The following is a 17,105-nucleotide window of genomic DNA, read 5'->3' as shown; positions in this document are numbered from 1 at the left end:
ACCTCTGCAGACCTGCCAACCTTGGATTTTTTTTGTTGGGTACCATGGGTGTTGGAGTGGGGGTAAACAGTTTACAGTTTTACTTTTTACAGTTTTTTTTATTGTTTACCGTAACTGTTTAGTTAATTTTTGCTATTTATTAATTTTTTATGCTATTTAAAAAAAAACTTCAGTACACTTTAATTAAAACTACAGTACACTTCTGTATAAGGCTGGGCAATACGAGCAAAAATGTATATCTCTGTATTTTTTGCGTAGTTTAGGGTGACAAATCGTACCAGCGTACTTTGAGGTCAAAATGTGTAGCAGGTACGCAAAAAGCGTACAGGTTGGCAGGTCTGCCTCTGCATAGCTGTCGGAGCAGAACACATACTACAATGAAAGAGTGTCAGCTACACAGGAAGGGGGTGAAAGGTCAAAGGCTGGCTGTTCACCTAAGGAAAAAGTTCAAGTGGACAGTCTGCAAGTTACAGCTGCTCACTGAGAAACACAATGGTGATTGGTAAAGCATGACAAAAGAAAAAAAGAAAGGTAAAATGGGACAAAAAGACTGGGGCGAAAAAGGGATTGACAATCCTTCCGAAACCTTGAGCAGCAGAGCATTGGGAAGGTATTATTAAAAGTATTTATATTATTTAGGAGGTCACACCCTGGTTCTTATCTGACCTTCACATTTGTCCAGAATCCTGCTCTCACCTCATTCAATTTCATCACCCAAAAAATATTAGTTCAGACAGAGATAAAAGAACAACCCTGATGGAATGTCAGTGTCTGCTTACCGTAAGCCCTGGTTTATCTGAGCAGGCGAGCAGCACTAGGTTGGCCCTGCACTAGAGACTGGAGACCAAGGCCTAACCTCTTCGTTCCAGAGGGGCCACCAGCACATGACCACATCCTGCGTCCGGTTCAGCCCCACGCGGCGCTCCACGCACCATCCTCCACCAGGTAATCCACCAACGAAACCTGTGGAAGAACAGCAAACGTAAAGGAATCAGACCACAAAACATCTATAAAACATGACCCCAACTCTTGCATGCTGCTTTATTAATGTGCCCTGAATGGCTCTGGGTAACAATGCATTGTTATTTTTTGTTGGGTTTTATTAAATTCATTTGAAACAGCCACATTTGTTCTGCTTCCAGTGTGGCAGGACTGAACCAGAATTTGATTCTGCAGGAAAATACTATGGAAGAAAAATAAAAATGTAATTGCTCTATAATTGCTCAATCAATACCTCAGAATCTAAGATACATCAGCAATTTGCAGCCCAGATAATTCCCAAAACCACCCAAAAATACAGGTTTCTAATAAAGCGCAGGCCAGTGTTTTGCTGCCGACTATGTCTGACTACCAAATTTTATTAAAATGAGCCACACCTGATTGAGACACACCTGCCGTTTGGCTGATGCACAAACATCTTTAGTCACTGAGGACTGTCTAGCCTAAACACAGACATAATAATTGAGGCATTCAAAACTAGTTCCTTTAAAGGGGCGTTAAATCCACTATCTCTTTATGGGACTGCAATAATAGTTCAGTAAGGAGCGGTATTTTCTCTTACACCACCACTGTCTCATACCTCCGCATTAAACTCTATCTCATATCTGCAGAGACTCATCATGTGCTATTTCAGCAGTTCCGGGCTGAGGTTTTAAAGCAGATTTTTTTTCCAGGCCCTTAATGCAGCCCATAGTACGAATAAATGGCATGAAAATACGATATGGCTCTTATAGAGTCAGTGCCTATTCATGCAACATAATAGCAGTCATTTCCATATACTTCATTCTGAAAGGCCTTATCGAGAAAGCAAACACGGAGTCTCTCTTTATGTCAACAACTCTATCTGCACACAATAAGGAGGAATAGAAATGTACCACAGTCTGTCCATGACAACAAAAACTGTTCATCATTTAACCTTGACCTTCACAGACTGCACCTGTACAGACTAATCACGTATGTTAAGTATCATCAAGCATGAAAATGATTTCTATAAGATTAATAAATAAACAAAAAACAAAGTAAACCAGTACAGACTGTGAGAAAATTAATCTCTCTCTGTCTCTTTCTGCCCTCCCCCAAAACTTGATTCCCCATCTCGCCTGTGCTTGCTGGTCAGCAATAATCAGCCCCTCTTTCTGGAGGATTAGGCTCAAAGCTTAGTCCAGTGGAGCAGTCAGTGGATGGGGCCGGCCCGGCTGGGATGGGGGGTGTGTGGTGGGCTGGGGTGGTGTCGGGAGGGAGGGCAGGGTTTGGGCGAGGGTGGGTGGGGGGGTCTATGGTCCCCCTTATCAGAGCCATGCTGCTGGAGCCAGCCACACCGCAGGAGAGATTGCTTTCATACTCAGGCTGCCGTCGCAACAAAGCGCTCCAGTAATGCGATAATGTCCGGGTGCGGAGGGTGTTAAGAGCCTGATGTATTTATGTATTGTGTTTAGTCCATAATCAGACCCATCCAAATTGTGATCTCCGCACACTTGGTCTCCGGCCCATTAAAACGAGGTTAATGCTTTCAAAAAGAAAACGAATAAAGATTTTTTTTCCTCTTAAATTCCGTTATGAATGTTTTTTTTATACAAGTTGATTTGGAAAGCCATTGAATGAATGGGATGGAGAATAGAGAATGGAGTGATCACCTTCGTTTCCTCTGAAGAGAAGGAGATTTATTTAACCTCACCCTCCAACCCCCACACCACTGCTCTGCTAGCGACAGACTGCATAGCTGTGACCAATTTTACAGAGCAGTAATAATGGTCACATCTTACAATATAGATAGTACATCTTCTGTTCCTCTGGCTCAAACAGTAGAGCGTGGTGCAAGCAACGCCAAGGTCATGGGTATGATTGCCAGGAAATCCAAGAACTAATGAAATATACAGTATACTCTACCTTCTAAAAGTTAAAAATAAAATAAAATAACATTAACATTGAGATATATTACTACAGATTAAAATAACGTTTTTCTATTTTAAAATATTTTATTGAAAATATAATTTATTTCTGTGATTGTGACTGTGAATCATTCAGATCCTCTCATTTAATTTTATGTTAAAACTTATGCACTTTAGAATTATTTGATAAGCAGAAAGTTTAACATTGTAGCAATGTCTTAACAATGTTGATTTAATGCATCCTTGCTGAATAAAAGCATTAATTTATTTAAAAATATATATATAACATTATCATTAAAATGTTTAAATATAATACAATATAAAATAACACACACACATACATATATATATATATATATATATATATATAGTTTTTTTTTTTTTTTAGATAAAATATCTGACGATGCAATAAATGCACATGTACAATTTTTCACTTTCAGATTTCATTTATCTCAAAATAGAAAATTACTTAGGCTCCTTCTGTTCAGGTTCTAGCAATATCTTTGATTTGGGAAACCAGTGTGTAATACCCACACTGAAAAACTGCTTTGTGTAGTCAATGCTTCTATGCTTCTAATGCTTTTTTTTTTTTTATGCATAACAATTAGAATTGTACAGCAATTACACAATGATATCCAACTATCTGCCCTTTTTAAATAAAAAACCTTCAAATTTTTGCAGGTTTCTGTAATTAAGAAAAAAATAGAGAAAGAGGGAAGAACATTTATCAGGCATATACAGATGTACTGTCATAAGCATGTAATGTCTCTATAAAGACAGGAGTGCTGTGTGTTTGGACCTGATGTTCCCCACAGGTGTGCATTAGAGAGGAGCTCCAGTAATCAGAGTGTTACCTGTCCCAGTGGTAAAAGAAAGCAAGTAAAGCCAGGCAATTATTAGAGCTAAAAGCCCTGTGGAAAGAGCCAGACCAGCCTCATTAAAGCTTTTTAATTGAAAGCAGTAGAGGCTGTGCTGCCTTTCCTCCTAAAATGTGCTAATGCGTGTGCATTGAAGAGCTTGCGCGTGTATATCTTTGGGCGAGTGTTCAATAGATGTGTGTGTAAAAGGTATGGGCATGTATGTGTGTGTGTGGGTGGGTGTGTGTGCATTACCTTAATCTCCACAGCATGTGTCGTACTAGCTCAGGTGAGCTCTGGTTCTTCCTGTTCAGGTAAACCTGACACAACTGACTCCTCTCCATCAGTGTGAATAGCAGGAAGCGATCGCCGATCACCGCTGAAAATCACAGATAGGTTAAAGGTCAAAACTCTTATGACCTTGTGAGACTACAGCTTCACTCAAATGCTAACTTACCCTGGGTAGATAAGCTTTTTGCTTAAGTAGAAAAGCTTTTTGCTTAATTTTTGCATAATTCTTTCAAACAATGATGTCCCCAAATGCCCCCAACAATTTACTGGAACAAATTTGTAGCAAAAGTCAAAGTAACATCCCTCAAATCATATGTGTATTTCATGGTGGGTACTTTCCTTTGACTTGTACTGTTTTAACACATATCTAATGACATATTTATGGTCCAAAGCTCTTTTATCTAACTTTCATGGTTACCTACCTAGCCTACCAAATCAACTGTCGGATAGTTCAAATAATGCTGTGATTTCAGGATTTTCTATCCTTGTGAGGACATTTGGTCCCCACAATGTAGGTAAAGTCTGACCCACACAGAAATACACAAAACAAATCATTTCCATTACTGTTTGAGTCAGGGCAGGAGTTTAAGAGACTAATAAGGAGTCACAGAAGAGAAAGAGAGACTGTAAAGCCTGTAGGGTATGCAGCTTTCATGTTGAACAGACATTTGCAGTGAAACTGTTGACAAGCTCTCCACACTGTGATTAGCAATTAACCTTCCCTTCCTAAAAAATTAATCTGTTTATGAAACCAATTAAATGGCAGAAAAATTAACACAAGCCATTCAGAGAAGCAGGTTTCGTTGAGGATGATTTTCAGGGCTGGAATTTCCAACCTTAACAGCAATTAGAGACGGAATATCAGTTCTTCTGCAGTAATTATGAATCATCTCACATTCAAGCATAAAAGGGAGCTCATTTAAAAGGAAAAGCGTGTTAAATGCAGTAATTTTACCATCATTTTTAAGTTTTACTTCACCAAGTCTACAATTACAAAAAAAAAACATGCACATTTGCATAAGATCTTGAACAAAAGTCAAACTTAAAATGCTGATGTACTGTGCATTAGGAAATGGCATATATTTGTTAAAATTTAAAGAATAATTTGTGCCTAAATCAAAGTTTATTGTTTATTGTTTGTTGCCATTTTAAGAGGCTCAATAGTGATCTGGAAAAGCTAAGTGTAAACAATACACTCTACCAAATTAAAACTGAAGATTTACATGACATATTTTTCCTTTGGAAAACAAAAACATAAAAGAAAAACATGGAATATTCAGAAGGCTTTTAAAAGATTACAAAAATTCCAGAAAACATACTGATGTATTAGTGTTCAGTAATCATGGCCAAATAAGGGGAAGATTCAATGATAATCCTTCCAAAAATATTCAAAATTTGTGTCCAGGGGCTAGTAAACAGGTTTTGGAACATGTGAGCAGTGGGTTAAACCAGAATAAATCTGCTTAGTTAGTTAATGCTCCATTCCTTTAAAACATGTTTACAGCGTTGCCTGAAACACTTACAAGCAGTGATATTAATTTCTAGAAAAATATAATAGAATATTCAATGATGGCGGATAATTTGGTTCTTAAATTATAGATCATTCTCTAAAGATTCTCTTATCATTGTCTGGCTGTCCATATACATCTTAAAACATCTTAACCTGTACTAATTAAACAGCTATAGATGCAGAACAGATCATTTGTGGGTCAGAAATGTGTGTCCATCACAATCATAGGCCAATCAAAGTTTTCGATTTCTCTCTTTGTACTACAGCACTCACAAAGTAACTTCATCAAGGCCACAACAGGTCTGACTGCGTGTGTGAAACTAGCTGAATAAGTGACAGATGTAGAAGCCCTCCTGGCACCCCCACCCTTACACTCTTTCTCTCTCTCACACACACACACATAATTACTTTGGTAATTAGGGGCTCTGGAGGCCTGAATGGCACTCTATGGGGGGCTACTACGAAAAGGGAAGGGGTGGGCTGGCAGAGTGAGAGAGAAAAAGAGAGCGAGAGAGGTTTGTCAGGTATCTAGAGACCTGGCACAGAGAGCATTAGCCATATAAGCTCTAAACAATACATGATATGAGAAAATAATTAGCAGATTTGGGATAGTGTCCAGTTTCACAAACTAGGAAAAAGACAAGAAGCCATGCCAGATTCCCCTGAGATTCAGAAGGAACCTTGACGTGTGTGTGTGTGTGTGTGTGTGTGTCTGTCTGTCTGTGCCTTTCCAACTTCTATTGGGAGTAATGGAAGAGGGAGAAACAGAATGGACTGACGTTCATGACCTGTGGGTGTGCATCCTGCCCAGGCCCATGATGGGAAAATGAGCAGTGAGAGAAACTGCAAGGAGAGGGGGTAGAGACAAGAAGAGGAGAGACAGAAAAGAAAGGATAGAGTGAGGGTAGTGTGCAAGTGTGCATTTACTCACCATCGCTGATGGTGTCAGCAGGTAGTGCCCCACCAGAGTTCTGTCAATGGCACCCGTTCAGCCTGAGATCCGCCCTGAATAAGGGTCACCAACACACCTGACCTCAACAGCAGCTACACACACAGTAACGAACATTCAAAGAGTCATAATGTTTCAGAAATTCTGACTCTTAAACAAGAGTACCAGGAAATTGCATTCAAAGAAACTGTTCAGATTGAATATTGCGCCATATTCTGCAAAAAATGAAAAGAACACGACAGGAGATATTTTAAAAGGCAGTTTCATCTGTTTGGATCAATATTATCAAAGTAAAACCTTTCAAGCTCCAGCTCAGAACACTTATCAACGCATGCACCCAAAAACTATATCAATGAGGAGCAAATAAGGTTTGACATTAGTTCTGCATTGGAAGTTTAATTTAATGTAGAAGTTTAAATTACTCATTTTATCTCCCGAAATAAAAATATGAAATAACAGATATTTTAAAATTACAAAATAATTTTTCCACATCAATTTGAAAATATATTTGTGATTACAATTTTAAACCATGATTAATAATAGAAACATGCTATTAAGTCACCGTAACGTCTTCATTTTTAGAGCTTGTTTTGGGTCTCATTAACTTTCCATAAATTGGACAAAAATAGCAAAATATCTTCCCCTTAATCCCTTTAAAAATAGCTGTCTGACAACATCTTGACTGAAATTAGGGGGAATGTCATCTCTGTACAATGTCAAAAGGTGATAAAGGTCGCATTGTCCAATCAGACTACTGTGCAGGTAAAAACCATCTCTGACCACAGAAAAAAAACGTAGTTTAGTCTCCCTGCCCTTTAAAACATCTGAAATCATCCACTATACTATGTGCTGAAAATGTGTGCACATGTGGCTGAAGAATTCTTCCACACTGAAAGGAAAACTGTTGGGCTACAGTGATGTGCTTGGGAAGGGAATCCTTTTTGATCCCAGAGATAAATTCCCTAAGAGTATCAGACACAAACAGTCTGCATATGCTTATTGTCTGACCTCTACATCTACATGAGCCAACTCAGGCCAAGAAAGCCTGATGCCTGCTGGGTACTGGTGCATGATGGGTAACGTACCTGACGGCACTGTTTGCTTCTCCATCTGACACTCATGACCGGGCATGACTGCAGCAGCTCCTGAGAGAAAGAGAGACAGAGAATGTGCAGTAGGAATGAGTAGATGCCGTCTGAGAGTTTTCAGGGTCAGGTTTAGAAGGATGTTTCCAGTTTCAGATATTGAGAGGCAACAAAAATGAGCCCGAGTTGGACTGAACAAAGCTAGGTTTGTGTGAGAGAGCCAGAGGCAGAGAGGGAGAGCCAGCTCACAGTCCCAATCATCCCCCTCAAATATCCCCCACGATGACAGAGAGGCACCCACACAGGTGCTGAGAGAGCACGAGCGAGAGAGGTCGGGGGGATTTTCTCTTTCCTTATGAGGAGAGAGAGAGAGAAAGAGAAAGAGAATGCTCCTATTTGTTAATCAGACGGAAGGAAATGTAAACAAATACCTCTAGTTCCTTTAGGCCATCACGCAGCTTCTCCGGATGACGGTTACTAAGGAACCAAGGGTAACCTCGACCTGAGTGACAGAAAGAGAGGGAGAGGACACCGGTATGAAACGCGACGTCATCTGAGGCCAGAAAGAAGCAATAAAAGACAGCCGAAAGAATGTGTTTTTGTGTTTGTGGGTTTTAAGGGTGAAGAGAATTGACCCTGAAATACAGCTCCACCTGAGATCACCCTACAAATGAATCTGAGCTGACAGCTCAAGAATTAAATCCACTCATTTCAATCCTGATGATGATTTGGGTACAAACACATGGGACACATATAAACTGGAATCAATAGGAAAATAATTGATTGTTAAAAAAATTTAACAAAGTCTCATCCCATTTGGCTTCAAGTTGAATCACAGGCCTAACTGATAATTTTTAAATGTCTTTTAAGGTTTATCTTCACTTTACAATGTTTAAATTATTATACTTATTTTATCATACAAGTTTATGGTGGCTTTTTATATTTTAAGATGAATTAAAATTTTATTAGCATTGTTAACATTTTTATTTATTTTAACATTTCGTATATATTTATATAAATGTATAAATATTTTATTAAATAAGTTAATTTAAAGCGAGTTTTAAAAAGTAAAGAAAAAAAAATACAATTTGGTAACTAAAATTATTATTATTTTTTAAACTAACTGTATTTCTTCCAAATAAAACTCGAAAATTAACATTTTAACGCAAAGCGAGGATAATAAACTTCCTCTTTCTTTTAATGTTTAAAACATTTCTCTATTTTCATTAGCTAAAATATTTACTTTCATGATTTTTTTTTCCATGTTGCAGACAGAAGGGATTTAAAAGCAAAATATTAACTAACAGCGCAACAGAGACTAAATTCAGTGTAAGGCCTCATTCAATCAGCGCTCCCTGAGTTAGCACAGTCACCCGAGGGAAGAACTCAAAGTTACCATAACATATTAAACACATTAAATACGCCACTCCAAAATGCCTCGTTCCGCTCACAAAGCCCCCCAAATTTCCGCTTAGATCTCCGTCCCTGTTTCCCTCTGGAGCAAACCAGCGAAGGGGGAAAAAAAGAGAAAGAAACGTTAATAGAATTCTCGGCTGAGTTCAATCTGTGAGTATGCGTTTGCATTTATGCATTAATACATTCATCCGGGACAGGGACCCAAGGAAATGGAGGAGGTCTGTTATTTATTTTCTTAAAGATTCTGCAATCAAATCCAATCAGGTTTTTTTTTATTATTATTTCTACACCATTAAGAAACATCTCCTGCCTTTTAGGAGTAAGAGGATGCAGAAATAAATGAATGCAAATGAAGGAGAGGGGGCGAGAGGGGGACAGGTCTGTGTCTTCTGATAAGGGTGTTTGTGTTTTTCTCGAGGGCAACGGGAGTTACCCCACCAGCAGGGTGAGCGGGTAGGAGGTAACTGGTCATTGCAGTGGGAAGACACTGGCCATACTGGCAGTGAACGTCTGACAACAACATAAGAGAGTCAGTACATTAAAAAGGGGCAGAATAAAGCTATACTTGTCTTAAAACAAATAAAAAAAACTGAAAAGCAAAGAAAAAACCCTGTAATTTTGAAGTGGTTAAATGTGAAGCTGAAGGAAATGGTCCGGTCAAAACCTTCAACATACCAAAAAAAATACCATGTTTTTTTTTGGACATAGTACCGTGGTAACATTATTGGATTCTTCATAGTACTTTGGAGATCTATGGTACGTGGATATACAGTAGCTAACATTGAGTACCGTGATATTAAGATAAAAGCATCACTGTACCATGGTATCAACAGAACACTTTTTGTAAAAGACGGCTGTCTTCGATCTTAATGAAGTCTGCAGAATTACTATAAATGCATATTTCCTGTCCAAAATTTTGTTAAATTGCCATCAAATTGTCCATCATTATTACTTGCAGCCTTATATCTAGTGTTCTTTCATTTATTTCTTCTTCATTAAGGTTGCGTCAGGCTCATGAGTGTTAAAGAAAAAATAAAAATATTATTATAATATTTGCAAGAAAATATTATAATCTAAAAATAATATTTAATATTTGCAAGATTTATACTAATGGGGCACTTCATTTCCCAGGCATCTGAAGCCCAATTTAAATTAGGAACTAGATGAGTGTTGCTTCAGTAACATGCAATGTTCTTAAATTATGAGCTAATATGAACATTGACACAAAGGTTAATTGTTTGATGATGGATTACTTACTGTCTGCAAACTGCTGTTTCTCATAGTAGTAATGCTGATCTGTAGGAGAGGCTACACAAAGAAGAAGACGTAAGAGAGAAAAAAAAACATTTTTATGATTTTTCAATCTTTAGAATGGATGCTAAAGATGAATGTGCATCTGCAGATGTTGTCTTTGGGGAGAACGCAAACATACTTTTCACATGCTTACCAGTTTAATTTGTCAATTCATACAATATCCAACAATCACAGTAGCACAGAAACTCATGAACTCACTTCCACCACAGTGTAATGTCCACCACATTTCATATCATGTGATCGAAATGACATTTTCAAATATTTTAGTAATAAAACGCAGGACTTATTTGTCCTGCTAATCTTTATTTTTTTTCATAGATGAGATACTAAATTACATAAATGAAATACCATTTTCAATGTTTCTTGCATAATTTGAAAAATAACACCTTTGCTGGAAACTATTACTATTATTTAACAAATTAAATTTTCCTTGATGGCTCTTTATTGTTCTCAGCTGAAACTTTTGTCTACTTAGTAACCAATTACATTCATTTTTAATAAAACTTTAGTGGCAGAAGTGTTGGTTATGATGAAAATTACATAATAATTGCAGGAATGTTGTAAAATTAGTAATAAATTCAATCCATGGCATATAATAGTTGCCATAGTTTAAGCAACACCCTCAATTGTCTTTCTCAGCATATTGTCACTCAGTTGTCGTCTCCCCACAAGGTGTGTGTTTGTAAGCACGTCCTGATTTTGCCAAGTTCGATGTGTTCCTAGGTCAACATATTTTGTTGACCCTGGAACAACATTTTACTCCAAAAATATATTCTTAACCATATCCCTACACCTAAACCTAACCTTAACCATGAGTAATCCCTAAAATCTGAGGAAATGATAGATGAATGACACTGATGTACAAGCACCAAACACTGATTTTAAGCGTAAACTTCCCAAAATCTATAAACTGGTTCTTCAAATCTGATTGGTTAATCACAATGTTGTTCCAGGGTCAACAACGATGTTGTCCCAGGGACATGTCTCACTTGGTAAAATCAGGTTCTGCGTGTTTGTAAGTAAAGGAAAAACACTGACTCATACAGTGAGAGGGACATGTATGCCGACAGACGGAAATGACTGAGGACAAGACCAAACTCCTGCTTTGTCAGCACGCTCTCTTTCCAATGTGCTATAGTTCCATACCTTAAGCCCCACCTCACAAAGAGTCCCAGATCTCCAGCCCACAGTGGCCCAGCCAGACGGCCCCCTTCCCTGCCTTGCTCTACAGGAGCATTGCCTCTCTCTGCTGGAGGCCTGGACCTGCTGGACAACTCCAGGATTACTGCTGCTAATCAGATAAGGGCCACTCTGCCCCTGCCTGCCCCAGACACACACATCTGCCACGGGATAGAGGGGTGGAAAGAGCCCCCTTCCTCACATGAGCATGGGTCTCCTTCGCCCTCTGCTGGAGGCCATAAGAAACAGCAGGTACCACTTTCAAACAGAAACTCGATTTCCAGAAATAATCAATTGTAAAGTCATTTTATATATCTCTTTTATATAGTATAAATTACGCACTACAGATTAAAGTCAAATAATAATTCATGAACACAATATAAAAATGAGTTCAGACTTTGATTTTTATTGTTAATAAATGGTAGGTATGAGAAATAAACTATGACTGCATCATTAGGTTCCCCCTCAATTCCTGGCTCTTTGAATTAAATTAGACTAAACATCTGAAAGTTAAAACATCAAACATCAAAACATCAAAGCATTTGTGTTTCCTCAGATAATAAGACTATCATAAATGGAACAAACAAAACCTTTCAAGTCTCAAGTCTGAAGTATTCAAAATGAATAACACTTTTGTTATTGTTTAAATTAATAAGCTTTTCATGTTTCAGAGCCTGTCCTCTCATGTGGGGTCTGGATTATTTAATGTTTAATCTGCCACAAAACACTTCATCAAGAAACCTGGTGGCACTTCATCTGCCCAGAAGCATTTAGAGAACATCTGTAACAGTGATGAGGCAGTCCACACGTGATCTGTAAACTTTGCTAAGCTTATTTTAGCGGCAAACCTTAAAATATTAAATATATTAAAACAAAAATTAGATATGGCACTACCCTGACAAATTTCACTATTGGCTGTGATAGATGAAATTTGATGTCCTTTAAGCAATGTCAAAGGAAAAGGATTTCTTAGGGAGCTGTGAGCACCTGGAAGTTTGACTTTGCATTAAATTTACAGTTGGACTCTTCATGGACTGTGTACCTCTGACATTGTGTAACAAATAAAGAACTATTTTCATCCTCCCATCCATCCATGTTTATGGATCTTTTTTGTTTTTAATACATTTTTATTAATTTCTTTCCCTCCTTTTCTCACACACTTACAGTACACCAGAAGAGCCAAGAAGAAAGATCAAAGAGTGAAGAAAGAACAAACATGCAAAAAAGGTTACGATGTGAGGATTCGAACTATTAAAGCACCATTAAAGAACAGAAGGAACAGGACGACAAATTCAATGTTGTGCGTTTTATCACAGTTAATTAAATTATTTTATCATTATTTATCACAAACTGCCTCTTAAAAGCTATAATTAAGGGTGCTATAAATTTAATTGTTAGGAGACAGAACGTCTCTGGCATCTGCTGGTGAAATAATGACCAACATAAATGTGACACACAGCAATTTAACCGCCACTGAAAGAACTAATATTGGTTATTACACAAGACAAGGCATATGGGTGCATTTAATGAGAAGCAAAGAAGACAGCAAAATGAATATAGCAGGAATACACCTATAATAGGCAGCCAAATTTGTGAAAGAGAGAAGTTATGTATGTTTTAAATACCTGTGACTTGCAGGCTGTTCCTGAAGGACCACAAATACAACTCCGACAGGCAGAATGACATCTGATCGAACTCAAACAGGAGCCTGTCCAAACTGGGAGAGAGCCAGTGAGGAAGAGGAAAGGCAGTCAGAACAATAGCAGAGATATGCAACAAGAGCCCTGTGTTTCCTATCACCACAGAGACCTCAAAGAGCTGCAGAGATAGGGAGGACTGTTTTCAGACTATAACTAGTTTTTGGCACTTTCGGTCCACACACAATAAAAAAAGAGGAGTTCATACACATTCAAAAAAACACATCAACTTAAAGGAAATGAAAAAGGATGAATCCTCTACACAGATAAACATATGCTTCTCAAGGGTGCTTACTGACACAACATGCTGGCACACACACCAGACTATGACACCACTCACACACTCTCTGTTTTCTTCAAACACACACACTCATTCCTGCTGTGTTTCTGGGTTTGAGCCAGAGCTCTGTGCCAGGTGTCAGCCCAGTGTGGAACACCTCTGCACGTCTCAACAAGGTGAACACACCTCGGTCTCCTCGACACACACACACACACACACACAGACTGACAACTCCTTGGATTAGTAAGCCACAACACACTTATTCTTTCTCAGACAGATGGCATTCAAAAAGAACAGTATATTCATTCCTACACAAATATTAGAATCCAATCAACTACAGACAATAGGACATGTCTAAAAATCGACATCACAGGAAAGGAAGACGCAGGTTTTTTTATTCTTATTTTTCTCTTCATTAGGTAGCAGCTGCATCTTATGTTGCATACTATTTACTTTAGATACTTAATTAGAGTAACATTTATGCATTTCGCAAATTTAAGGATGCACAATATATTAATACCACAATATCAGCTGATGTTAAGATTTTTTTCATGTATTGCACTGGTCGATATTGATTATTTAATATTGTTCATGCTCATTTCCTATTCATTTATATTACCTTTGCTATCATCTAACACTCACCTAAAGTGAATCTCTAAAAACACTAATAATTTAATAACACTCAAATTGTAATCTTTAGAAAATCTCATAATAATTTTTCATACTGCACAATATAAACGTCGTGACACCTACAGTAAATTCAATTAACATTTAAAACAATTATTTTTATTTTGAATTTATTTTTAAACAAGCAGTATATAAATATGTAATTTACCAGTGGAATGAATATAATTACGGCTTATAGGTTTCAGATAAAATTTTAAAATTGGTACCTTCCAATTTCTATCCAAAGTAAATAAAATAAAATAAAAGTAACCTAAATTAGCTTTTAGGCTAATATTGAAAATTTTTAGTTGTTGAAAAATGCTGAGAAATGAGAGGACAGGGCTTCCACAGCCATGCTTAAATCCTAAAAGTTTTGAATTATTGAATTAAAGGCAAAAATTTTGCTACAGTAAAAACTAATGAGATACGAGATATCACAAATATTAATTAAATAATTTCTTAATGTAGCAAAAAGTAAAAACATTCAGCATTAAGTGATAGAGAATCACAATGAGATTGGAGAATGTCACAGGCCAGACACAAACCTGCAACACCCGTATAAAGACCATAATGCATGTGAACTGATAGCTATAGCGAAGCTTCAGCAGAAACATGGAGTTTGACTGAGATCGAAAAACTTTCAAATATCCTTGGTCCAGATGTCTATCCATCCATGTGACCTGTTTGGATGGCTAAAGGTTGCAGAAAAAATTAAATCTAATGTCATATTGAAGGAAGAGCAGCCTCTCTGCTTTCTGTCTGTGTCACAGGGTTAGCGCTGAGCATGCCAAGTCTTATCTCGAGGCCTGGGCTAACAGAGGGGGAGAGGGAGAAAGAGAGAGGGGCAAAAAATTCGACCACTTTCCTAAATAAATAAATAAATAAAATTTACCACAAACATAAAATAACGCTAAACCAAAAAAAAAAAAAAGTGTTGGGAAAACGCTGTCTCCAGCACAGCCTCTTAACAAGTTTACTGACATAAGAGGATTCTTTCATCTTCTCACTAGCTTTTAGAGCAAGTCAGCTCTTTCTCTCTCCCCTGACAGAAACCCAATTTCTCCACAGAGGGAAGAAGCTTCAATTCACACTGGAGATAGACAGTCAGGCGGAAGAATCATTTTTGATGACCCAGTCTCAAAATGGCCATGATAAGCTAGAAAATGAGACAGAACTGCATCTTTATTTTTGACATCAGGGTGACGCAAGGCTGCTATTCACAACAGAGTCCGGAGAAGCACTTAGAATGAAACAAAAGAGACAATTGGTCTCATTGTTCCACCCAAATTAAGACATGAGAATGACCTGAATGGCAAATTAGTGAAACTGCTTATCAAAACACAGCGCACACTCCCTTCCTGGCACTCACCGGAGGCACAGTGCTCCCCGCGCGCTTGTTCACAGTGTCATCGGGCACGTCCCAGTGTGCTACGCTGCAGATGCCACAGTATCATGAACATAGCAGCGCTGGCCGGCTGTGGCAAGCTGCTGAAGTGGCCGTACATTTGCATGCATTAATGGGCTTTCATTGTTATGTGCGCTAGCAAATTAAGAAGCAGTATTTACTGATCTGGGTAAGAACAAAAGAGAGGTCAGCCAGTGGGACAAACACAATCCCTCTACTCCACACATTAAAGCACAGCTTCAAGTTGTTCAGCGTTGAGTGTTTTTGAAATGGCTTTTTCCAGATATTGTGATTGATTGTTTAATTGGCTGTCTGAGAGTTCCTAGTAATTGTTTCGCAGCTTTGTTTCAGGTGTGTGTATGTTAGCAGTTTGTGGAGAAAGAGACAGTTTTTGTGCAGCGCATGCAATTAAATCTGCATTTGCAATTCTGGTTCTCCTTTTTCTGCACCAAGGTCATCTCATTGAGACCAGCCAGCTTAGTGGAAAGAGAGAAACATGTGTATGTGTGTGTGTGTGTGTGTGTGTGTTTTAATGTGTGAAAAACACTGAAGTATTCCTTTGAGAAATCTGACAAGTGCATCATCTGCCTGTGACAGTCCTCTTCTGTGTCTATGGTGTGTATGTAAGGCAGAGTAGACCCCCCACCCCCCATTTTTTTTAAGTCTATTTTCCTTTCTTTGGGAAGCATCACAAGACCTCCAAAAATTGTTAGCAGGTCACCTTCAGTGTTTGAACTTAGACCTAAATTGTAGCTTGTCCAAAAGCTAGTGTGCCCATGATAGGCCTCTAAAGATCATAGAGATCATAGTCATATAATATCAAAATATCATCTTAATATATATATATAATTTTTAATTTTATATTTAAAAAAAAGTTTAAATATTCACCCTAAGTTTTAATTAAGTCAGATATTTTATATTAGTAGTATTAGTATTTAAACTAAGATTGCAATTGCGCACAAATCTCAGCTTGGAACTCCAACAAGGATGTTCTGTTCAGGATGTTCTCGAGAACGAGTCAGTCTTTTGTTCGTTATCGGCTCGGTGTTCATCTTCAGTTCTCTCTTCACAGCAGTTTAGTCAGTGTTTGAACTCAGAGGGAGTGTCAGCCACATTAAAAAAGTTAACAGCTTAAGTCCTTTGTGGATTTATGCGTATTGCAGACGCGAACCGTTTCAAACGATTCAGTTTGATTTGGTGAACTGGTTCAAAAAGATCCGGTTACATCGAATGATTCATTCGCGAACCGGATATCCCTAAACTGCAGTGTTTTGAACGGTCTCACAACAGACCCGGAAGAGAAGACAATGCTGAATAAAGTCGTAGTTTTTGCTATTTTTGGACCCAAATATATTTTCGATGTTTCAAAATATTCTAACTGACCCTCTGATGTCACATGGACTACTTTGATGAAGTTTTTCTTACCTTTCTGGACATGGACAGTAGACCGTACACACAGTTTCAATGGAGGGACTGAGAGCTCTCAGACTAAATCTAAAAAATCTTAAACTGTGTCCCGAAGATGAACGGAGGTCTTACGGGATTGGAACGACATGAGGGTGAGTCAT

At 38.0% G+C, this 17,105-nt stretch overlaps 1 pseudogene; it reads right to left on the bottom strand.

Annotated features, from left to right (window-relative positions):
• The window catches only part of LOC128031467 (WD repeat-containing and planar cell polarity effector protein fritz homolog), a 50,668-nt pseudogene that overhangs the window by 24,284 nt on the left and 9,279 nt on the right, over nucleotides 1-17,105 (bottom strand).

This window comes from Carassius gibelio, chromosome A17 (assembly GCF_023724105.1).
Source record: "Carassius gibelio isolate Cgi1373 ecotype wild population from Czech Republic chromosome A17, carGib1.2-hapl.c, whole genome shotgun sequence".
NCBI classification, from domain to species: domain Eukaryota; kingdom Metazoa; phylum Chordata; class Actinopteri; order Cypriniformes; family Cyprinidae; genus Carassius; species Carassius gibelio.
This window is presented reverse-complemented; position numbering and strand designations above follow the sequence as displayed.